Genomic DNA, 25,773 nt, shown 5'->3' on the forward strand with positions numbered 1-25,773 from the left:
GCGCTCCAGCCGTAGGAACTATGATACCTATGGAAAGATTTCACAATGCATGACAGAAAGGGGCCATGAACTGGAATACACTGCAGTGCAGGGTCAAAGTGAAGGAGCTGCAGAACGCCTACCACAAGGTGCGGGAGGCAAACCGCAGCTCCTGGCCTGCGCCCACAAGCTGCCAGTTCTACAAAGAGCTGGACGTAATACTCGGTGGTGACCCCACCTCCACTGTGAAGGCCCCTGTGGATACTTTGTTGGCTCGTGCGCCAGTCAAGAGAGGACCAAGCCAGGAAGAGGAAATCTTGGACAAGGATGTAGAGGGGGAGGGAGGACCCAGAGGCAGAGGATGATTCGGAAGTCAGAGACGTATGAAGCCAGGGCTCTTTTCTACCCCAGAAGAGGAGGCCCCTGGTAAGTGGATTTGATTTTGGGAATCGCTGAAGCGAGTTGTTGGGGGCAGGAGGGTTGGAGAAAGCAGGCTTGTCTCTCACCGCATGCCTAGTCTGAGCGGTGGAACAGGCTGTTGATAGACTCCGTCACTTCACAGGAATTTGCCTCAGAGATCTCCAGGAAACTCTCATGGAGATACTGGACAATCTGCTTCCGCAGGTTCTTTGGCAGAGCTGCTTTTTTCTTGCCCCATTAACAGTAACTTTCCTGCGCCACTCTGCCGTCAAGGGGGTTGGGGGGAACCATTGCTGCACACAGGCGAGTCACATAGGGGACAGGACAGAAGCTGCAGTCTTGGAGAAGACCCCCCTTGATTCCCTGCTCACCCTCAGCAGCGAGATATCTTCCATAATGATCACATCCTGTGGAAAGTGTGAGGACAGGAATGATTATCAGGCTCCCCCGCTACAGTGCTGGCTCTCCCCGAGAGCCATGTGCCCAATGTACAGCAGGGTCTGGGAAGAGTGATTTACCCTGCTCCTGCAGCTACTCACCATTTTAGGGGTCTTGTGGCTTGTGTGGGGTCAGCCTGTTAGTGACAGGTGTGTGAGTACTGGCTGTGTTTTAAATCATTGAATCAGTGTTCTCTGTGTTGCAAATGATGCTGCTTCTGTAAAATGTTGTGTTTAAACTTCACAGAGATGACCATGGGAGCCCAGCTTCCCTCTTTGTTATCAGCGGCTGAACGGTTACTCAGAATTAGAAAGTGGCCAAGAAGAACTAAGGAGGACTTTCTGTGTGATGTTATGATGCAGTCCACAGCCAAGAAGCAGGAATTGAAAGAGTGGAGGGACAGGGAGAAGAGGGACCGAAAGAAGAACACAGCATGCCAGAATGAAGCCATGGAGTGGCTCTTAAACATTATGGAGCGCCAAGCAGACATGCTCCAGGTGATTCTAGCTCTTCAAACCGAGCACCTCCACGCCCACCCTCCCCTGCAGCCGCTGTCACAAGCTCTTTCCCATGCTCCCCCTAGACACCGCCAATACACTCTTATCAACCTCCTGGCTCCAGTCTATACCCGCGGCATTTCACTCTTCCCGCCTCACAGTCCAGCACTGTGGACTCCCAGTACCCACTGCACTCAACACCATCCCTCTGCAGTTTGGCCCTTTTGAAGTACAGTACACACTGCATTGTACTCCAAAGGAGAAGGTTGGATATGATCCCTGGACATACACAAATCTTTAGCCGTCCTGGGACCCCACCTCCTCCTGGGACCTTCCCTTCCCCCATCCCCCTCACTGCTGATGTTCTTTTTTGTTTGACTCTCTCCTCCGGTTGTTGTTTTTTAATAAAAGAATTGTGTTGCTTTGAAAGGAGTCTTTATTCTATTAATTGAAAGCAAACACAGCCCTGCAAAGCAACAGATAATTATGTTAAACCTTCATAGTGCATCGTATGCACCAATCACCTCCTAGCATTACAAGCACTGCACTCCTGAGCATAACAACAGATATTAGTGGCTTTCAGCTTCAAATTGCTGCCTCAGGGCATCCCTGATCCTTATGGCCCCGCACTGTGCTGCACTCCTCTAATAGCCCTGGTCTCTGGCTGTTCAAATTCAGCCTCCAAGTGCTGAGCCTCTGCAGTCCAGCCCTGAGTGAAGATTTTACCCTTCCTTTTACAAATATTATGGAGCACTCAGCACGCGGTTATAAGCATAGGAATATTGTCATCGGCCAGGTCCAGCTTTCCATACAGGCATCGCCAGCGGGCTTTTAAACGGCCAAATGCACACTCAACAGTCATTCTGCACTTGCTCAGCTTGTTGTTGAACGCTCCTTGCTGCTGTCAGGTTGCCCCGTGTATGGCTTCATAAGCCATGGCATTAAGGAATAGACAGGGTCTCACAGGATCACAATGGTCATTTCGACTTCCCCTACGGTGATCTTCTGATCCGGGAAGAAAGTCCCTGCTTGCAGCTTCCTGAACAAGCCAGTGTTCCAAAAAATGCATGCATCATGCACCATTCTGGACCAGCTGGCGGTAATGTCTGTGAAATGCCCATGGTGATGCACAAGCACCTGGAGAACCATTCAGAAATACCCCCTGCGATTAATGTACTTGGTGGCTAGGTGGTCTGGTGCCAGAATTGGAATATGCGTGCCATCTATTGCCCCTCCACAGTTAGGGAAGTCCATTTGTGCAAAGCCATCCACAATATCACGCACGTTGCTCAGAGTCACGGTCTTTTGGAGCAGGATGTGATTAATGGCCCTGCACACTTACATCAACATGAGTCCAACGGTCAACTTTCCCACTCCGAACTGGTTAGTGACTGATCAGTAGCAGTCTGGAGTAGCCAGCTTCAACAATGCAATCGCCATGCGCTTCTCCAATGGCAGGGCAGCTCTCATTCTTGTGTCCTTGTGCTGCAGGGCTGGGGCAAGCTCATCACAGTCCCATGAATGTGGCTTTCCTCATCCGAAAGTTCTGCAGCCACTGCTCATCATCCCAGATGAGCATCACTATGTGATACCACCACTCACTGCTTGTTTCCCGAGCCCAAAAGCGGCGTTCCACTGTGGTCAGCACATCCCTGAATGCCACAAGCAATCTCATGTTGTAGCTAGTACGCGTGGTGAGATCAATGTCGCACTCCTCTTGCCTTTGTAGTTTAAGGAATAACTCCACTGCCACTCATGACATGCTGGTCAGGGCAAGCAGCATACTGGTCAGGAGTTCGGGATCCAGAGGCAGGGCGAGCAGTACACAAACCATTGAAAGATGGCGCCAAATGCAGAAGCACAGGGATTGCTGAGATGCGAAGCAATGCATCACGGGTCATTGGGACAGGACTCAGGATGCCCTGCGACCTCTCTGCCTTCCCACAAGTCTTAGCGCCAGAAGAGGAAGAGATGCTCTGTGGGATAGCTGCCCAGAGTGCACCACTCTGAATACCACTGCAAGTGTGAACACGTTATTGAGCAGGCAGCTGACAGTGTGAACACACAACAGCGGTTTCCTTTCAGCGCTCTCCGAGGGGCGCTGTAATTGCCAGTGCTGTAATTCTGCCAGTGTAGACATGCCCTAAAAGGTTTTGTCTACACTCACAATTATATCAGTCAGGGGTGTGGAAAAACACCCCTCTGTACGAAATCACCAACAGAAGCCCTGGTGTGGACAGTGCTATGTTGGTGGGAGAGACATAGGTACTACTCCTCCTTGGGAGTGGTTAAATGATGTCAATGGGAAAGCTCTCTCCTGCGGGCATAGATCGGCTTACACCAGAGAGCTCACAGCGAGCAGAGCTGTACCACTGTAAGGTCACTAGTTTAGCTATGGCCCGAGATTCCATTCCTCTATTATGGTTTACATACTGATTATCTGCATTTCTAATATCAGAGGGGTAGCCCAGTTAGTCTGTATCCACAAAAATGAGGAGTCTGGTCACACGTTAAAGACTAACAACAGATTTACTTGGGCATAAGCTTTCATGAGTAAAAAACCCACTTCTTCAAATGCACGGAGTGGGTTTTTTTTTACCCATGAAAGTTTATGCCCAAATAAATGTGTTAGTCTTTAAGATGCCACCGGACTCCTCCTTGTTTTTGCATTCCTAATTAGTCCCTCTGAGACTTAGTGGTAGAGTAAGATCTCCATTTTTCCTATCGCCTCCTGCTCCCCCCCCGTGTGGGACTTTGGCTGTAGCAAAGCAGCGAGGGCCTGTGACCCCGCTGCCCGGGAATCCAGCCCGCGGGGAGATCAATGCCATTCCCCCGCAGCAGGGGAAGCCAGCCGCGGCTCCTGCGTGTCAGCCGGGGTAGGAGGAGCCCTGCAGGGTGCGGGGAGGCAGGGCTGGGAGGCTGCCGGGGGCAGCGGGAGGAGGAGGAGCCGCTGGAGCGGCAGGAAGGGTGTTTCCTTGCGCGGTTCCCTGCTGGGCGACTGACTCAGGCAGGAAACTCCAAGCCCAGCGCGGCCCAGGGAGAGAAGCCGCCCCGGGAACAATAACCCGCGGAGGCGGGGAGCCGAGCCCCCGGCAGCACCAGCTGGGGAGGGAGAGAAGTGGCGACCGCGAGAGTCTCCTGCTGCAAGTGGGTGAGAGACACTTCCCTTGTTCCTGCCCCTTTCCCCGGGCTGGGGCTGTGCCCTGCCCGCACGGAGCCCGCTCCCGGCCCGCTGGGGCGCGCAAGGTCCTGGGGGGCCGCTCCTCTTCTCCCGCCCGCCCAGCCGCGCCAGCCTCCCGCGGAGCCCAGCTTCCCCCGGGCTCACGCTTGGTTGGCCTCTGAGGGGTTGTTCTGGGGCTGGGCCCATGTCTGGCTGCAGCCTCCGCCTGCTTCCCACCCCGCCCAGCGACTCCCCGAGCGCTGCTAGGACCTCTGTGCCGGGACTCGCTTGATTCTGTGTCTTGTGCAGCGCCCAGCACAATGTGAGGGCTCAACAAGTAACTCCTAACGAGGCGTGTGTGTGTGTGTGGGGGGGGTGCTTTGCCCATTCGGATGGCAAGTGGGATTGGGGGGCGCATTGCAGGGTGGGATGCAGAATTGAAGCCTCTAGCACAATTTAGTTATATTATGATAGCGTCTAAGGCGGTGGTTTTCAAACTTTTTTGTCTGGGGACCCAGTTGAAGAAAATTGTTGATGTCCATGACCCAACGGAGCTGGGAATGAGGGGTTCAGGGTGTGGGAGGGGGCTCTGGGCTGGGGCAAGGGGTTGGGTGCAGGAGGGGGTCTGGGCTGGGGGTGCAGGCTCTGGGATGGGGTCGGGGATGAGGGATTTGGGGTTCAGGAAGGGGTTCCAGGTTTGGGGTGGCTCAGGGATGGGGTAGGGAGTTGGGGCATGGACTTACCTCTGGCAGTTGCCGGTCAGCAGCATGCAGAGGCAGGCTTCCTGCCTGTCTTCCCGCCAGGCTTCCCAGAAGCAGCCAGCGGCAGATCCAGCTCCTAAGTGGAGGCGCGCGACTCTCGCCCACAGGCCCCCTTCCCCCAGTGCAGAGCCGGTGCTTGGGGTGGGGGCAGTGCGTGGAGCCCCATGGCCCCCCTGCCTAGAAGCCGGACCTGCTGCTGGCTGCTTCCGGGGCGCAGTGCGGTGTCGAAACAGGTAGGCATTAGCCTGCCTTAGCTGGGCAGCACCGCCAATGGGACCCGAAGTTTGAAAAACGCTGATCTAAGGGCCTCAGTCAGAATCGGGCTCTTCTGTACTAAATGTATATCCTGGTGTCCCACCACTGGGGAAGTGAAGGAAACAGGGATTTCCAATGACTTATTTGCATGCCCTGCTAACCTCAACAAATTGAGGGTTATGGTTATTGCTCAATCTTGTTATCCTGAATTAAAATAAAAATATAATGGAGATATCCCATCTCCCAGAACTGGAAGGGACCTTGAAAGGTCATCAAGTCCAGCCCCCTGCCTTCACTAGCAGGACCAAGTACTGATTTTGCCCCAGATCCCTAAATGGCCCCCTCAAGGATTGAACTCACAACCCTGGGTTTAGCAGGCCAATGCTCAAACCACTGAGCTATCCCTCCCCCCCATTATTGAATGCTTTAGTATGTACCATATTGTTATTTATTAATTATCTTGCAGTAGTGCCCAAAATGCTCCAATCAAGTGCTTATGTACTGTGTAACCACAGTCCTTGCTTATAAACTGTAGTGTAAAGATAGGAAAAGGATAGCATCTAAGGCGGTGGTTAAAGGAAAAATAACAGAAGTAAGTATTGTAGACTTGAGGGGAAATGATGAGCAATTTCAGGCCCCAATCCTGCAATTGGTAGCATACAGGCCATTACAGGATCAGGGCCTGAATGTATATAAAAATACTTCTGTTTTATTGCTTTAAAGCAGTTTAGTCTATTCTCACGTGTGCGTGTATATTTTGTTTTTAACGCTTGTCCCCATATCTCAGGGGTGGGCAAACTATGGCCCGGGGGCCACATTCAGCCCTCCAGCCGGTTTAAACTGGCCCTCACGCTCCTGCTGGGGAGTGGGGTCTGGGGCTTGCCCTGCTCCCGCGCTCCAGCCAGGGAGCAGAGTCTGAGGTCACTCTGCACATGCATGCCAAGGCTCCCGGAAGCAGCAGCATGTTCCCACTCCGGCTCCTATACTTAGGGGCAGCCGGGGGCTGCCCGCACTGCCCCCACCCCAAACTGCCACCCCCGCAGCCCCCATTGGTCAGGAACTGCGGCTAATGGGAGCTGCAGGGGCAGTGCCTGCGGACGGGGCAGCACGCAGAGCCATCTGCGCACCTCCGCAAAGGAGCCAGAGGGGGGACATGCTGCTGCTTCCAGGAACTGCTTGAGGTTAGCGCTGCCCGGAGCCTGCACCCCTGACCCGCCCCGTACCCCAACCCCGTGCCCCAGCCTGGAACCCCCTCCCGCACCCTGAACTCCTCATTTCTGGCCCCACCCCAGAGCCCGCACTCCTAGCCAGCGCCCTCATCCCCCCATGTCCCAACCCCCTGCCCCAGCCCTGATCCCCCTTCCTCCCTCTGAGTTCCTTGGTCCCAGCCTGGAGCACCCTCCTACACCCTAAATCCCTCATCCCCAGCGTCACTCCAGAGCTTGCACCTCCAGCCGGAGCCTTCCCCCCCTGCACCCCAACCCCCTGCTCCAGCCCAGAGTCCCCTCCCGCGCCCTGAACTCCTCATTTCTGGCCCCACACCAGAGCCCGCACTCCCTCCTGCACCCCAACCCCAATTAGGTGAGCATTCATGACCCGCCAAACAATTTTCATACCAAGACGTGGCCCTCGGGCCAAAAAGTTTGCCCACCCCTGCCATATCTAGTGCACACACTGGTTTGTCATTGAAGCATTGTCAGGACTGTGCTGCTTGTGATATATAGCGCGTATAATAGAAAATTAGATTAAAAATAAAACCTATGAAGAATTACATGGATTTTCAGATGAAAGGGGGTAAAGGCCAATGTGTGTTTAAATAAAAATATTATTCAGAGCAAGACCTTTGAGGAAGCTGATTCTTCTTCAGTTAAAATGACATTGCCTCTCTGTTGTAATGGAGAATATAAATAAATACATCATCCACCAGCGGACATTGTAGTGACCCGACAGCATTTAATCTATTTGTTCAGCATGACTTTCTGAAAATGTAAATGGACTTAAATCTATTGGAAAGTCTTTCTAGTGGTACAACAAGTGTCAACAGCCGGTATGTTCTAGTAAGACACATCAGCTTGCATTGCCTTTGTTTTTAGCCCTGCAGTATTTGCTAATGGGTCTGAAAAGCATTCAGATATGTTTAGGGTGACCAGACAGCAAGTGTGAAGAATCGGGACGGGGATGGGGGGTAATAGGCACTGGTATAAGACAAAGCCCCAAATATTGGGACTGTCCCTATAAAATCGGGACGTCTGGTCACCCTAGATATGTTGCATTTTATATCATGGAAGCATACTACAAGCAGTTCATGCTGAACCTGTCTTAAGAGACCACCCAGAGGGCCAAAAAAAAAAAAAAATGGTTGCCTTGGCATTTAAATATAAGGCCAAATTAATTTTTACTAGAAGCCTTGGAAATACTCACAGTAATCATTTAAGAAATGGAGTTGCTACTGGAGGGTCTAGTCCTTACTGCCTGCCTTGCTGTATACTATATTTGTTTGCCATAATGTATAATTGTAATGAACTATATATTGAAAGAGTTTATCCATGTACCATTTTTAATTTGTGTACTTCTGAAACTGGAATTTGTAATAATACTTTGTTGAAACTTCTTTATGCTTTCTGTGCCATATTATTACATATGTTTAAAAATGGTCATGCTCAGATCGAATAGCTATGATTTATACAGTTGTTTACGCCTTACATCAGCATTCCAACTCATGGACTAGTCCAACTCAAATGTTGTCACTTTTCAAATCTGCTGACTTTATTATGATTTTCCACTATTTCCCCATATAATTGTCTAAGGCTTGTTTGAAAATTTCTATTGACCTTATTGAAATATGAGGATTTTATCTAAATATTATCTGACCGTACTTGTTAAGTTGGGCTAAACCATAACACTCTTTGAGTTGATTTTTTTTAAAGGTTGCATTGGTAACCTTAATTCTTGCATTTTCTGACTTTTGAGTGGTTGACTTTGCGACCTTAATGCCCTTTGAATGTAGGTATTTGTATGTAAGTTCCTAGGTTTTATTAAAGCAAATTGAAAAACCCCAAGTTTCTTTATGTGGAACCATGCTGACCCTGTGCATGGGTCATCATCAGGGTTTGAACCTAGGACCATGAGATCCATGGCACAACCCTTCACCACTGCATTTTTTATTTGGACCAGCCACTAAAGGTCTGTGTGACATACACATTACCTTTGGCTTATATTGCCATGTGCAAAACAGCTAGGGAGTTGTGGGAATCAAGAGTCATGGGTTCTGTTCCTCATTCTGGAGGGGGAGTCTAGCGGTGACAGACTGCACAGCCAAGCACATAAATTTGGCACATTCTTTCAGAAAGACAGAGTGGTTGATTGGACTTGGGACTGCCATAAGAGAGACTGGGTTCTATTTCCATCTCTGACTAGAACTCGTAGTCTCTTCCTGGCTTCCATTCCAGCATGACAGCCTCTATGCCAAAATGGATGGAGGTGGGAATGCTGCTGCTAGGCCTGTGTCCGTATCCCATCTAAAGTTCAAATATGGTGTTGCCTGGGAGCGTGCTCAGTGCAGATAGTGGGCCAGTGAGCATGGGAACATGCTCAGTGCAGATGGAATGTTCAGAGATTTTAGCAGCAAGTCTGTGACAAGCTTTACAGGGCAAGTGCAAGTTGTCATTTTCAGAGGCTTATAAATGGCCAGTGTCTGGGTGAATTTTCAACAAAAGGCACCTCTCTGAATCCAGGACTTAATACAGTTCAACCCCTTGCTCCATATACCACAGAAGATAAAAATGTATAGTATACGCCCATTCAATGGATAACTTTGGGTATTGTTTGTGTATTGCCTCTGTCATTTAACTGTAGTCAAAGGTATCCTCTACATTTAAAAAAAATGAACCAAATAACTCATTTTTTCCATATTCATTCTACAGCTTAATTTCTGCATGATGATAAATTAGATTTCTGCCATCCTCCAACTTTGTGTTAACCTGGATTAAACATCTAGCTTCACTCAGGCTGAAGAACTGCTTTTACAACTTCCTGTAGAGCAGGGCACAGAACCTGAAACACTAGTTCTTACCATGTTTAACTGCAATACTTTGTCGTGCCTAATTTTTGGTGGTCATATCTTACATTGTTTTACTAAACAAAAGTATTTTCCCAACACAAATCTAAAGATTTCCTCAATATCTATGGCTTTTCTATATGCTGTTTACCACTGATTTTATGTATCTGTCTGTCTGTAAAAATGGAGTTTACAGAAATATTTGTAAATAGCAGAAAAGATCATGTCTCCAGTTAGCTCAATGTTTTAGGGAAGTCTGAACCGTTTAAACCTCAGCTTACTGGAAAAAGTGGGATGTTGGAAACTGTTACACGCAGCTAACCAGTATGACTAATTTATGTAAAAAATGGACTAGTATTCCCCACCCCCCACTCTTGACCAGCTAGTGAGTTGAGTAACAAGTGAAGTTAATTCAGTGTGTGCAAAAGAAAAGACCATCCCAGAGAGAATGTTTAAAGATATCTGCAAAAAGATCAAGCAGATTAAATTCTTCATAGATTTCTTTCCTCTGGAAATCCTTGGTGGTCCAGCATATTTGGAGGAGGGTTGTTTCTGCTTGGAAGCCCCCACCACCCGTAAAAAGGATAGAGTTCATGTATCACCATCCATCATTTATCAAATTGCCTCTGTTGCTTGTGTTTTAGGGACACTTGCCCTCCTTTCATCACAGGGGAGTGTCTTTGGGGCGAGGTTGCTTGTCTTAATTTTCTGCTGTAAATGAATGGTTTCTTTACTCTTCCACATTCCTCAACTGCAGGCAGCCCAAGAGCAGCTGCTTCTTTCCCACTGCTCCTGGATTTGAGATGCTTCATTCTTTCTGTCCGCTGCTGTCACCATGAGGGATCCCAGCTGGCCTCTTCTCTTATGTGATGATAGGGTTTGGGGCTGGAGAGATTTCCCCTCTCCCTGGGACATACTGAAACAGTTGAGATGAGCAAAGATGCTCAAGCTGGAGACCCCTCAGTATAGGAGTGGGCTGCTGGCCCTGGGCATGGTTTGTGAGCGATCCTCTGTTTTGGAAAGTCACTTACCAACTTATGGGCCAGATATGGATTTGTTAATCTTCTGGGCATACCCATAAAGCCCAGCTTTTCTCTTTTCTGCAGTCCAGGAGCGACTGGACTGAGGGTTGGTATGATTATATTCATGGTTGGGGCAGTCCTTCTATACTATTGTGTGCATTTTAACCTATGGGATAGATGCCCGGGCCATAGGATGGACATCTATAGATATATTTCTATAAATTCAGATAAATACAATTTCTGTTTGGAGGAGAGAAGGGTTTCCCTCTACAGGAAGAAGCTAATAGAAAAATGTTAGCATCTTTAATTACTTAAAAGAGGGAGTTAACAGTACATTAATAAAATTATCAGATGCTACTAAGTTGTAAGAAATTGTAAAGGAGGACAGGCCAATAATATAAAGCAACCTTAAAGAGTCAAGTGTCCTAGTTACTTGGTTACCTGCACCTTTGACTCCTCCTGATTTCTGAGTATTCTCTTCAAGTGCTTGAAGATGTTTGTTCCACTGTAGGTGGGTGCGCGCCTAGTGCACAGGTGACAGAACTTTTTCCCTCAGCGATGCCCATCAAGGTGGCTCAAGCACCCACTGTTGCCACTGCCTGGGTTCCCTCTTACCTCCAGTGATGCTTGTCAGAGCAACTTCAGACTTACGATAAGTACTTCCCTCAATCCTTGTATATTAGGGTGACCATATTTCCCAAAGGCAAAATGGGATACCGTGTGGAGCTAGCCTGAGGGCTCCACCCCACCCACCCCCGGCTGACCCGAGCTGCTTGCCTGAGCCCTGTTGCCATTTTAGCTAGTTTTAGTGATTTTTTTTGTTTGTTTGTTTGTTTTAGGACGCCTTTCCCCATTTTTGTACTGGGGATCAGTACCAAAATGATGCCTTGCTTGCCAGGATTTGAGTCCTACCCGGCTTGCGCTAAGCATATGCTTGTCAGTGACCCATACCCAACCTGTTTAAAATATCTAGGACGGTGATTCCCAAACTTTAACAACCTATGAACCCCTTTCACTAAAATGTCAAGTCTCAAGAACCCCCTCCTAAAAATGAATATTTCCAGGGATTTTCTCCTTTACCTGAGTATAAATTATAAAAGCAATGATCTTGGAAATATAAAAATTGTTTTATGATATGCTTATTACACACTATTTATTATTAATATTTATCATTACAGTATTTTTATTACATTATAAAAACGGCAACACTCTTCCAAGATCTCACTTTCGTAGCTTGTATCACTTTGAATAAGCCTGTTATAAGACAAGGCTCCTATGTTTCATCAAGGAGTATAAGATGTGAAACAGCATGAATGTATTTAAGAAGCCAACTCAGAGAGTTCCTCCTACACAAGCATTCGGGTCTTCAGCAGTCCAGGCAAACAACGCACGTTACGACAAAGCTTAAACTTGTTCTTCATAATAATTTTAAAAATAACACTAGCTGTCTACTTAATTTTAAAAACAGCAAAAAATATCCACCTCCCTTTCCATTTCTTATGAGGAGTCTTGAAATTTAAATCTCCTCAGTGTGATAGAGATGTTTGCTTTGATCTGCTTCGCTCTTGGAAGTCCAGGGGCTGCTGGCCCCATGCTGCCCATGGTCCCTAGGGACAGCTCTGTCCACCATTAGGGAATTTTTCCCCAAGAACCCCCTGTAACATTTTGCGAACCCCCAGGGGTTCATAAACCCCAGTTTGGGAACCACTGGTCTAGGAGAATCCCACGTAGTGAGAAATGTCACATATGTAAAGGATTCAAGCCCTGCTCAAAGAAAGAGTGGTGAGGCTCAAGTTCTTGCTTATGGAGGCAGCCTTTTGTCTTCCACTAGAGTCAGCACATGGGGAAATCACCCCAAGCACATCAGCTTTGGTGTGGAGTTCCCCACCAGAGATGTTTGTGGCTTCTCAGTCCCATTTGCTGGTATCAAAGAGAAGACTTAGGTCTGCTTTGCGTTTGGTACCTTGATCAAGTATATTGGTACCACTGCGTAGTAGAGGCAGAGACTCTATGAAATGTTCAAGGGGACACTCTCCCTAGAGCACGCACTCCCCAGAAGGTGCCAAGTCCATCGAGGCCATCCCCTGAAAGACCTTTATGGAATCTTCAGTTGCTGCCGCTCCCAACCACTCTGGAGGCTTATGCAGCCACAAGAGGCTTGCTTAGCCTCTCGTTACTGGTATTGCCAGCAGTACGGGAAGGTATACAGCTGGTACCGATGCCTATGGTGTCTATCTCACTGCATCAAGAGCCTGCAGGAGCTTTACCCTCCGAGACGGCCACAAAAACTGGTGCAATTGAGAGGCAAGCCGCTGATGATGTCCCTGGTTCTGCCATCTCCGGGATCTGGCTCTCTCTCTCCATTCTCTGCTGGTTCTGCCCTGCCATTTTCAGAGGCATTGGACTTCATCAGATTCGTAGGTGAGGTTGTATCCCGTCCAAGATGGGGAACATACCTGCCTCAGAGTCTTGGGGACTATGGACCATGCAGCAGCCTCAATGCTGGCTTCCGTCTAAGAGACAATGGTCCAGGCAAGGATGGATTGTAGTGGCCCATACTAGTGGCTGTTCTGGGCTCTGTGGGGTGTTCGCCGTCTGGCTAGGACCTTTCCTTACCCCTCTTGCTCGATGTCCTGGAGAGCATACCACTGCTATCCTCACCAAGAGAATCACTCGCAGGTACCCAGTACGGAGTCCGGTACTGTGAAGTCAGAAGCCACTCAGGCACCATCTCTGCTGCAAGATACAAACCAGCCACCACCTCAGGTGCCTGCTGCATCCTCCTCCTTGTAACCAGACAAGGCTGTTGATCAATCAAGTGATTCACCACCACCAGAGGACTACAAAGCTCATCAAGATCTTTCAAAAAAAAGTGGCCTCTATACTTGACATTAAGGCAGAGGAGGTGTGAGAGTTCTCACAAGTTGGTAGACATCCTGGTATTGGTCACTCTGGCCAGGATAGCTCTACCAATTCATGAAGCCATCATGGAGCCAGTCAAGGCCCTGTGGCTGACACTGTCCTCCTTGCCATGCACAGTGAAATGAGCTAAAAGGAGGTACCTTGTCCCTTTAAGGGGTATCAATATTTTTACTCCCCTCCCCCTCTTCTCTGGTGGTGGCAGCTGCCAATGAGTGTGAGAGGCAGGGACAACAAGCGTCCATGCCAAAAGGCAGACTCAGAGGGTAGATCTGTTTGGTGGCAAGCTTTATTCTTCAGGAAGCCTGCAGTTTAGGATTGCAAACCAACAGGCACACCTGAGTCAATATGACTTTACCCTCTGGGAGGCATTATACAATTTAAAGACAAGTTACCAGAGGACTGCAAACAAACGTTTGTGGTGATAGCTGAAGAGCGTAAGCTGGTCGTCAGGACAGCTTGTATAGCGTAGACTTGGCTGCTTGAATAATGGTGTCAAGTATTGCTATGAAGAGGTGTTCGTGTTTGCAGTTGTCTGGGCTGCCCTTAGAGGTCCAACAGACTATCCAGAACCTTCCTTTTGAAGTTCCCACCCTGTTTTTACACATGACAGTTGACGGTTCACAATCTTAAGGATTCCAGGGTGACACTCAAAAGCCTGGGTATCTATACCCCAGCAATGAAAAGAAAACAGTTTCATCTTTAGCAGCCATACAGGCACCAAGGATTACCTCCCTGATCCCAAGATCCACCCAGGAAAAAGGGCAGGGAGGCAACTGCCACCATCCTCCTCTTCAGCATCAGTGGGCTCATCCTGTCCAGCTGCTGTGTCCAAACTGGCATTTTGGTGGGTTTGTTGAGGACAGTGTACAGTTACTGTAGTTCCATGGGTTCCCCAGTGTTTGTTTACCATTCTCTCATGCCACTTCCTAAGTGCTTGGGGCCATGTAACATCAGACTGCTGGGCCTTAAGCACCGTGAAACTGGGATATGCTCTCCAGTTCAGTTCTCACCCTCCCCTCCCAGCCTTCCTCCCTCATCACTCTTAGGCGACCATTCTCGTGAGATTGTCCTCCAACAGGAAGTCCAGTCTCTTCTTCAGTTTGCCACTGTAGAGGAAATCCCATTGTGCCTCGGAGGGAATGGCTTCTATTTCCATTATTTCCTCATTTCCAAAGCATAATGGAGTCTCAGGCCTATTTTAGATCTAAGAGGTTTGAACAAATTCCTGAAGAAAATAAAATTCTTCATGGTTACCCTATCTGTCCTTGGAACACAGGACTGTTATGCTGCCCTCGACATAAAGGATGCTTACGTACATGTTGTGATACACCACAACCATTGGAAGGTTCTCCGATTTGTGGTGAATGGGTGCCATTATCAGTTTGTGGTGCTTTGATTCAATCTTTCAGCCGCTCCTCGGGTGTTCACAAAATGCATGACCATGGTGGCGGTGCATCTACAAAAATTAGGAGTCCATGTGTTCCCGTACCTGGACGACTGTTTGATCAGAGGTCGGTCTGAGGCCCAAGCGTTAGCCAGTGTATCAACCATCCGATCCTGTTTGGCAGTAGAACTTCTAGTAAATCAAGACAAATCAATCCTAAAAGCAGTACAGAGAGTAGAGTTCGTTAGGGCAGTCTTAGACTCTTCAAAGGCCAAGGCCTTACTATCTCAATCCAGGTTCGAAACATTATGGGACATAGTACTGCAGTTTGAAAGCATACCCTCTCACCATGGCACGCAGCTGCCTCAGGCTTCTGGGTCACATGGCAGTGTGTACCTATGTAGTCCATTATGCCAGGCTGCAGCTCAGAAGGCTGCAGGCATAGCTAGCTTTAGTGTATGTCCTAAATTGTCTTTATTTGGACAGGACGGTGTGAGTGCCAGTGTTGGTTTTGTCATCTCTGGATTGGTGGATGAATCCTCTGAAAGTTTGCCTGGGGGTCCTCTTTGTTCCTCCACTACCACCCCTCACTCTAGTCACAGATGCATCATCGCTGGATTGGGGAGCTCATCTGGGATCTCTGCAGACTCAAGATCTCAGGTCATCTCAAGATCTAAAGAGCCATACAGATGTCAGGGAGCTAACAGTGGTGCATTTCACCTGCTTGACCTCTCTCCCCCAAATAGTAGGAAAGAATTTATTAATTCTAACACACAGCTCTCTGACTGTTTTACATAAACAGCCAGGGAGGAGTGCAGTCGACCCAACTATGCCAGGAGGCAATTTGCCTCTCGGATTTTTGTATAAACAACTTGATTCATCTCAGAGCTGCTTACCTTCCAGGGAAACAGAACATGTTAGCAGATCAGCTGAGCAGGTTGTTCTCCGATCACGAGTGTTCGTTATGCCCAGACGTGGTCAAATCTATCTTCCAGCTCTGGGGGACTCCCCAAGTGGATCTGTTTGCAATAAAGCCAATTGATGACATTTTCTGTTTTGTTCCTGGGGAGCTCTCCGCCCAGGCTTACTGACAGATGCCTTTCTCCTCTCTTGGAAGAATTCCCTTCTGTACACCTTGACTCCAGTCCCATTGCTACTCAGGGTTTTGTTCAAGGTCAGACAAGATCAGTGCTCACCTCATCCTTATCGCAAAAGCATTGCCTCATCAACATTGGTACTCGACTCCTACTAGCCTTGTCAATCAAGTCCCCACTGTCTCTCCTGTTGGATCCAGATAACATCTCCCAGGGCTATGGTTGGCTGCTCCATCCCAACCTCTGAACCCCCCTTCTGACAGCATGAATACTTCATGGTTGACACCATTTGAGAGATCTTGTTCAAAGGACGTTCAAAAAGTGCTTCTGAATAACAGAAACCCCTCAGGAGTAGTTACTTGGATAAGTGGAAGCACTTCTCCATTTGGTCCCATTGGAAAGGCGTATCTCCGGCGTGTGCACCCCTGAGTCTTGTACTGAACTATCTCCTTTACCTAAAACAGAGTTTGTTCATTAGCTCTACTAGAGTGCATCTGGCAGTTGTTTCAGCCTTTCACATTTTGGTAGATAGTAGATCCCTTTTTCCCAACCCCATCGTGACCAGATTCCTGAAGGGTTAGGTCAGGTTATATCTTCACGTGCTCGATCTCATCCCTCCCTGGGATCTGAACTTGGTCCTAGCTAAATTGATGGGTCCACCCTTTGAACCACTTACATCTTGTTCTCTGCTGCACCTCCCCATGAAAGGAGCATTTCTAGTGGCCATTACCTTTGCTAGAAGGGTGGGAGAGTTAAAAGCCCTACTATCAGACCCTCCCTATACAGTTTTCCATAGGGATAAGGTTTATCTCCGCCTTCACCCAAATTTCTCTCTAAGGTAGTTGCAAATTTTCACCTTGACCAGGCAATCTATTTGCTAACTTTCTTTCCGAAGCCTCATGCTCATAGGGATGAGGAGAGGCTACATTCGCTGGATCTCAGAAGGGTCTCACTTTCTGTCTGGACTGTATCAAGCCCTTCAGAGTTTCAACTCAGTTGTTTGTTGCAATTGTGGACAGAGGTAAAGACAAATCAGTATCCATGCAGAGGATTTCATCACAGATCTCTCTGTGCATTCCTTTATACTACCATTTGGCTAATATAACCTCAGCAGCTGGAGGATTGGTGCATTCTACTACAGCGCAGGCAATATGTGCAAATTTCTTGGTGCAAGTACCTATCATAGACATTTGTAAAGTGGCGACGGGTACTACTGGGGGAAAAAGTTCTCTGCACGAGACGCACACACACACTTACAGTGGAATGGATGGATGCAGCACATCTCGAAGAACAGCAGATACAGAAAGGTAGGTAACTGTTCTTCCCCCTCCCCCTTCCCCACCCCCCCTTTCAGGTCTCAAGCTGTCACCTCTCTCAATGTGGAATCATGTAATTCTGCCTTGGGCTGCAGTCCCCTGGTACTAACCATGATGTAGCTCAGCAGGTCATCCTTAGGTTCAGTACCTGCGGTTCTGTTCCCTCCAGGAGCTATTACCAGTGGCAATACATTGACCGGACAGCCTTCTTAAAATAAGTGTTATTTATTTAGAACAAAAGAATTTCAGAGAAAACAGATCTTAAAACAGTAAACAAGCTATACATATGTCTAGCTTACCAGGTGTCTGTTCATCTTCTTCTGTATGGGGACCTTTGGTCTAACCTTCCTGTTGAAGGTTAGACCAACTGCCCACTGTTGAAAATTAATTCAGATTAAGGTAGGGTGTGAATTCAAAGTGCAATAGCTATTCCTAAATATTCCTGAGAGTCCAAGGAAGTTTCTCTGTACAAAGGGTAAGTTATGTAGAACAGCACCACTACAGGTGCACCGGATATTAATGTACTATTTTCTCTTTACGGAAGCAATGGCTGATAGGGAGAAAGGGGAGTAATGAAGTGCTACAATAGCCCGACCAGGGCTCAGAAAGTCCTTGAACCGGGCTCTCTGCTCATGTGTGTCTCAGGCATATCCTAGTAAGGGTTTTTTTGGATGTATTGCTTGGGTTTTTTGTTTTTATTTGATTAGGATTGGTTAGTTGTTTGTTCAATAAATTGGTAATTTAATTACTGAGACTCGACTGTTCAAGCATTTATCCCCAAAGAGCAACACAGAAACGTCAGAGTGCCATCCTCCTGCTCTGATGAGGGCTTGATCTGATAGGTGTTTTTCCATCTCTAACTTTTATGATTCTGTTAAATGTGTGTGTGTGGGTGGGTGTGTTTATTCAGATACCATCTGTTGGGTGCTTCAGTAAGGGATGGAAACTTAAAATGTGTGAACTGCATTAAATCTTAGCTCAAATTAGTCAAGTGCCTTCTGCAGCAGTAGCAAAAGATTCTCTTCCTGTCTTAATAAACTGTAAACTAGATGTTGTGCTTTTGTGAAGTCTTTCATGAGCCAAAGCCTTTCACAGTGACTTTAGGAAGGGACCTACTTACCTGGGTTTCTCAGATATATCATCTTGTCCCTGACACGGTATAGATGATACTAAAAAAAGACTAAACACATTAGCAATTAAAAGGATACTATCAACTTAAAATTTCACTTTTCTGAATTTTTTTACCTGCTCTTGTTGATGATGTCACTTATGGGACTATATTAGAAAGAGACTAGCAAAAATAATTCTTTGTTTTGTACTTTGACTTGTGCATTTTTGAAAGTTTTCCTATTAGTCACTTCCCCTATTTGTGTGGCTCTTCCACACAGCAACAGGGAGAGATGCACTTAAAAAATAGGAAAATGTATTTATTAAAACAACAAAGATAGTTCAGGGAACAATTGTAGGGAGCTAGTGTAAGACTTGAAACTACTTTTGTCTTGTCTTTTGTGATTAACTGGGTTTCAAGTTGCTGGTGTCTCTTCAATTAAACTGCCAAGGTTTTCATAGTCAAATCAAAGAGAGTGAAGCTGTCAATCATGCATCATCATCATCATGTTCCCATTATGTCTCTGGCGTTTAGGGCAGTGACCAAGCTCCTCCACTCCACTGTCTGTTTCTGGCAAGTCTTTCAATGGTTCCCCAGCTGTGCCCCAGGTTTTTCAGCTCAGTTTCCACAGCTCTTTGCCATGTTTTCGTTTGCCTTCAGGTGTCTATCTTATTGCTATTCTGGTGATGGAATCAGTTTCCATCCAAAGCACATGGCCAACCCATCTCCAGTGCCTCCTGGCAGTGATGGTGCTCGTATCTTCTTGGCTGCACTGTGTGAATAGACAATCTTGCAGGGTACCAAAAATATTGTAGAAAGGATGAGGATATGTTGCATTGAATGCATTCCAACTAAGCTTTCCAATATCAAGGGGGAAAATCCTATTTGATTGAACTGAACACCTTTCTAGGACCAATTGCAATATCACCACCCTGAATATTCTTGTGAATAAAAATAATATTCAAATGATGCTGTCAGTTTTTAGTAAAAACATTTTTTTCCCCCCTGTGGTTTGCAAACCCAGTGCTGCAGCATGATGCTAGTACACACATTCAGTAATTGAATGTCACTAAATATAGATGTGTCCAAGTTAAATAAAGTGCAAAGGTTAAACTGCATAAATGTTACCGAGTGAGGCCCCAGTCCTTCAAAGAAGTCGGTGGGATTACTCACAGTACATACAGTTAAGCACGTGAGAGTCTTTCCAGGCTCTAGTCCTAAATATTTAATAACCTAAGACACTGTGCTTATAACACTATGAAAATATTTCTTCAAAACATTTTTGTCTTGACAGTGATACTTCACGCAGTTGTTTGCATTATTGACAGTGGTGTTCCCCTGCCGTAAACCTACAATTGATCTATGTTCTTCCTATAATCTCTTTATAATTTAAGGCTGTGTTTACTCTACAGACCTTATAGTGACACACCTATATTGCTGCAGCTGCGCTGCTGTAAGGTCTCCTGTGTAGCCGCTCTATGCCGACGGGAGAAAGCTCTCCTGTCGGCATAATTAAACCACACCCAATGAGTGGTGGTAGCTATGTCAGCAGGACAGCGTCTCCCGCTGACAGAGAACTTTCCATACTGGTGCTTCTGTTGGTGAAACAACATATGTTGGTCAAGAGTGTGTTTTTTTTACACCCCTGACTGACAGAAATTTTACAGACAAAAGTACTAGTGTAGACATAGCCTTAGTTACAATGTCTAAAAGGGTTGTAAGGGGTTTTAGCTAGACTTTTGCATGCATTAAATAATAACAATGTAAGTATGATGAACCCAGTTTTTTAAAAACATTATGTAAAATGCAGCCAAATTGCAGTGATGTTATGCAGCTGTATTGGGCACTACGGCTATCAGATATTACCATAAATAGAGCCACTGACTAGGAATGTTCTCTGAGTCTATACTGGTTTTTTTTGGATAAAAGTAAAAGACCAAAGGCGACTACTTTCCCGTTAGCTTTCTCTGCTAAGGGCCTAGCTGTGCTGCTAATATAATGCTGGCTGTACTGCTCATTTAGTGGAGTCCATGTTTTAAAATATTCTCCCATATAAACTAGCCATAAAAATATATGGTTAAGGGACATTGTAATAACCTAACACTGCTGCTCTATAACATATTATTAGAAGCTACAATAGTAATTTAAAAAAAAATGTTGGAAGTTAGATATTGCCCTAACCATGGCCAACAACTGTGCTAGCAGCCCCCAGTTATACGTGTTTTGATGAGCCCCAAGTGCTACTAGCATGTTGAGGTTAACTCCCCTAATTGGAGAATGTGTGACGCTGCCTCTGGGAATTTTAATGACTTTGCTGCTGGCCTAGTGCTGCATGGCCATGGCATAATTTTATAGTTTGAAATGAATGCTGACTGACTGCTCACGCTGAAGAGAAAAATGCAGCAGATTGATTGTAAAACCAAGGGGACCAATTGGTATCCTGTAAAGGAGTCTTATTTTTAAATATGGCATTTTTATTTTAAAATAGAAAACAAATTTATTCCCCCTCCTACCCCAGTGAATAAAAAAAACATCTGAGTGGAATGCTGGGATCTGAACTCTGAAAAGACTGAGCGGGTCCAAAGAAATCATATGCACATGACTGAGGAAGGATAAGCCCTGTCACTACAGCTTGGCTTTCAGAAACACAGCTCCCTTTGTGGTGGTGTTGGTGTTTTTTGTTTCAAGATTTTACAGAGTAGCACTGAAGTTCCTTATGGCTGAGATTGATTCCGTTGTGTGCATCTAAGGCTCATAGCTCAAGTGAAGTCTCATTTTTCTGATTTAGAAAAAAGGGCTGAGTAGGCTTGAATTGGTGCCCTAGCTATTTTTAATTCTTGGAGATCTGAGTTCATATTCTGAGATGGATCACAAGGGAAAATGAATGTTAGTTTTCTCTGAGTCCTCATTGGTGCACATGACAAAAGCACTACAATATTTGGCACGCCTACAATAAAATGCATGTGGTGTTAAAACGGGAGAGAGAAAAAGCCAGAACAGAGTTTAATTGATACAGCTACACAGAGGCTTAGCCATAAATTGCCTCATTCTAGTTTAGTTGCTTCCATATCTTAATGAGAGCCCTTTCACCTTACTCCCAATACCAGCTTTTGTCATATCCTGACACATGTTGCATCTCTCTTTTTTTCCCTATTTTCTCCCATTAGTCTCATCCTTTCTCTCTTCTTGGTCCTCTTACTCTCCCTTTCTCTTTCCTCCTGCTGTGTGTCTCCCACAACTGTCCTCACGATCTGCTGGGTCTGTTTCTTCCCTACTACTTCTGTTTGGGACTGTTCTTCTTTCTGCTTGCCTTGCTCCCAGCCTGTTGCTATAGACTGGTGGTTTTCAGAGAACGTAAGGGTGAAGCTAGATAAGTAACTTCCCAAGGGAGAACAATGTGATCCTGTAGAGGTGATCTGGTATCCCCTATGGGACTGCTCCCCATAAGTTTGGAACCTTTGCTGTAGTACAGAAATTGCTGTGCAATTGTACTTGGGACAGCTTTGGCTACAAAGTATGATAAATAGTAATCCTCACAGCAGCACTTTCTGGTAGAAAAGCATTAGTATTCCCATTTCATATACTGGAAAACTGAGGCACAGAGGTCATGCTTTGTCCAGGGGTTGCAGTGGAGAGTTAGTGTGAGACTGGGATTGCCTTTCTGTGAAAATTTCTGCACTTGGTAGTAAGGAAGCTATTGTAGCAAGGATCACTGGGATTAAGACTTCTCCTAGGAGTTCTCTGAATAATATAGAATTATTTGTATGAGAATTGGCTTCTGATCATATTGATTCTGGAGACAGCTGGTGACTTCAGAGTGTGTTTCGTCATTCCAAAACAGCTGAGAATTTCACTATTACTGTGATTTATATTTTGGCACATAAAGCTATATAAGGAATGTACAGGTTACACCTTTGGATTATGCAAGATAAATCTTAATCTTTGTCCCTTTATATTTTCTGCAGTGTAAGTCTGTGGTGCATACATTCATTTTTAATTGTTAAATGGACATTTTAATTTTTTTACTCCGCTTATAATGACAACTATTCTAAGTAAAACCAAACCTCTTATTCTATACCTACCAGAGAGTGCTTTCAACATGGACAAATTTAAATTTTTTATAGGACTTTACATCCTGAAGGATCCCAGAGTGTTTTATAGCGCTCACTCATCCTTTACTGAAATGCAGCCATCTGTGGGGTGGAAAATAGTTGTTCAGCAACTCGCCACAGTTCTGGATAGGAAGCGAAGAAGAATATTGTATGCAGTTGGAGCTGCAAGGAGAATGATAGACAGAGCTTAACACCATTACTGTTGCAACAAGTGTTGATTGGCTCTTTGGACCACACAAGTGGTCAGTTACACAAGTTTGCCCCCTCAGCTAAGTGACATCAGTTCTAGCAGAACGGTGCCACCTAATACCATGCTGGGTTATTGGCTCAATACTGACTGTAGAGAAAAGAGCAGTATTGAATCGCTAACACCACTTCTGGGTCACTTAAATGGTCCTTTAGTCTCTCACCAAAATAACTGACATTGCCTTGCCCTTAGAGCCCAAGGCAGTATGGCTGTTCCATGTGTTGCTAATAATAAAAATGTCAACAGATATGTGTGGTTAGTCTGGTGCAGATTTTTCTGACCCAATACGAGTTTGAAAACAAATGGGGGTTTATTGGTGTTGTTAACCACATTGTTTTCAGTAGTGTAACACACACTCTTAAGAGGATATGTGGTTTTACCCACAATATATAGAAAGCTGATTGACAGCCAGGTGAAGCATTTTTCATTAAAAACAAAATCAAGTGTGGTTACGCACTCAGCACTTGATTTTTGCATGTCATTCTGGAGCTGCCACTTCCCTCCCCCAGTATTTTCCACATGTGGTTCACTCTCCCCTCAGATCTGTACCTGCATGTTACATCACTTACCCAAGTTTCCTCCAGCGCTAGGTCATTCTGCTCCAACCAGCAGCCAGGGAGGTTGAACAGTGCAGCCCCTCCCTAGCCTGATACCATGCTAATTATTTCCATCGTGTGACAGTTCTTTTGGTTGTTGCCATGCTACCAGGCAGGCGTAATCGTCCTTTTTTGTTTTGATCTATGATTGTAAACGTATCTTTTTAAAAGGCTTGACTGTGTATCAAGTCTGCTGCATAAAGGCCCTGTCAGCTGCTGCTTGCTCTCTAGTTTTTTTGTTTTTAATCAGCTAAACTGGTGAATGACATGAAAGCATTTTTTCCTTGCTGCTTCAATTTATGCACATCTGTTGCTCAGAAACAAAGAAAGGCTCAAATCACAAAAAGAACTCATCAGAATATTCCTCTTTCAATAAAACCTTCTGTCATCCAAGGCACTGAGAGAGAGAGAGAGAGAATTGTATATGAAAACATAATCGCTGCAGGATTTGGCCTACAATGTCTGAACAACCAGAAAAATATTTTACTGTTTTGTGAAATACTTCGGAAACAATCAATGAGAGAGATTATTTTTTTATTAAATCATATTCTGTTTAATCTAAATTGACGTGTAAGATGTTTGTTCACATTAAACTGGCTTCTTTTAAATTAAATTGAAATAGAGCTATAGTAACCTCTTTCATTGGGAAAAATTGAGAGAAATCCTAAAATCCACTGCATGGAAGAACATTGGATTTAATATTAGCTCCCTACTACACTTTTGCTGGAAGAAAAATTAACTTTTGGTAGCTGTTGTCTTACAAGGACCTATGTGATCAGTCAAAGCCTTATGGTTTTTAACTATTTTCTCTGATAAGGAACATCATGTGGGATGATGCAAAGTTCCTTTAATTCTTCATAGAAAATACTTTAACTGGTTTGTTTCTTATAAGCTAGTAAAAAAAAATATAAACAAAAAAACAATGAGCAAATGAAATAGAAGAAGTCTGAAACTGTGGTGCTGGCAGAAAATTAAAATTTATTCTCTCCTATAAACTCAAATGTCTCTGCTACCTCAACCAAGCCTTTTCCCAGGGGAGTTAATGGCAACATTCCCAATGACTTCAATGAGAGCAGGGTTGGGCCGTTGGGCTTTTAGGCCCCGAAATTCAGCAGAGCATTTAAACATTGGCTTAAGTGCATATCTACTTAGCAAATGCATAAGGAGTAAGCATCTCCTTTCTGATTAAGAACTATATAAAGGCTGTTACCTTTTCCCTCCCAGTCTCATCAGCACCTCCCTTATTTTACATCCTACCCCAGAACTTGGGTGAGAATTGATATTACTGTTTTAAAAAATACCTTGCAGATTTACATTTGAATTAATTGAATGTAACATCATTATAATTTTGGTATATGCATTCAGTCTGAGGTTACTCTGATTCAGGTGAGATTGAGACACTTTTCCTCAGGCTAGGTCTACCTTGAATCGGTGGGTAGAAATCGACCTCTCGGGGATCGATTTATCGCGTCCCGTTGGGACGCGACAATCGGTCCCCGAATCGACGCTCTTACTCCACCAGCGGAGGTGGGAGTAAGCGCCGTCGACAGAAAGCCGCAGAAGTTGATTTTGCCGCCGTCCTCACAGCAGGGTAAGTCGGCTGCGATACGGCGAATTCAGCTACGCTATTCACGTAGCTGAATTTGCGTATCTTAAATCGACTCCCCCCTGTAGTGTAGATGTACCCTCAGTGTCAGGAGAGAGGAAAACTAACTGTTATATCCTTGGGGGCAACAGTTTTCGGAAGAAATCACTGAAGACACAGAGAGCTGTAAATCTTTTAGCAGCCATTTATTTCCACACTCAAGACTAACCAACAGCCAGCCCTGGCTGGGCTATCCCCTAATAATCTAACTCGGTTGCCATAGCAACACAAGATTCTATTACCGCGACAACCAAATACACAACACTAACCCTACAGGAAACACTCTCTAAAAATAGGTTTCAGAGTAGCAGCCGTGTTAGTCTGTATCCGCAAAAAGAACAGGAGTACTTGTGGCACCTTAGCGACTAACAAATTTATTAGAGCATAAGCTTTCGTGGACTACAGCCCACTTCTTCGGATGCATATAGAGTGGAATAAATATTGAGGAGATATATATACACACATACAGAGAGCATAAACAGGTGGGAGTTGTCTTACCAACTCTGAGAGGCCAATTAAGTAAGAGGAAAAAAAACTTTTGAAGTGATAATCAAGGTCGCCCAGTACAGACAGTTTGATAAGTGTGAGAATAAGGCTCTCACGCTTCTTATCAAACTGTCTGTACTGGGCTATCTTGATTATCACTTCAAAAGTTTTTTTTCTCTTACTTAATTGGCCTCTCAGAGTTGGTAAGACAACTCCCACCTGTTTATGCTCTCTGTATGTGTGTATATATATCTCCTCAATATTTATTCCACTC

General features: G+C 45.6%; 1 protein-coding gene across 4 annotated transcripts in view; it reads left to right on the forward strand.

The window, feature by feature from the left end:
- The first annotated feature begins 4,295 nt into the window (after positions 1-4,295).
- CYFIP1 (cytoplasmic FMR1 interacting protein 1) overlaps positions 4,296-25,773 on the forward strand; it is a 124,757-nt gene continuing 103,279 nt past the window's right edge. For 2 of the 4 annotated variants that reach the window (XM_054009016.1, XM_054008987.1), the window contains exon 1: positions 4,296-4,485. The gene's annotated coding sequence lies outside the window, so the exon portion shown is untranslated. Of the gene's footprint in view, positions 4,486-4,794; positions 4,817-25,773 lie in introns of those variants that run through there. The other 2 variants (XM_054008997.1, XM_054009006.1) reach the window with 2 other exon arrangements.

This window comes from Malaclemys terrapin, chromosome 1 (genome assembly GCF_027887155.1).
Source record: "Malaclemys terrapin pileata isolate rMalTer1 chromosome 1, rMalTer1.hap1, whole genome shotgun sequence".
Classification (NCBI taxonomy): domain Eukaryota; kingdom Metazoa; phylum Chordata; order Testudines; family Emydidae; genus Malaclemys; species Malaclemys terrapin.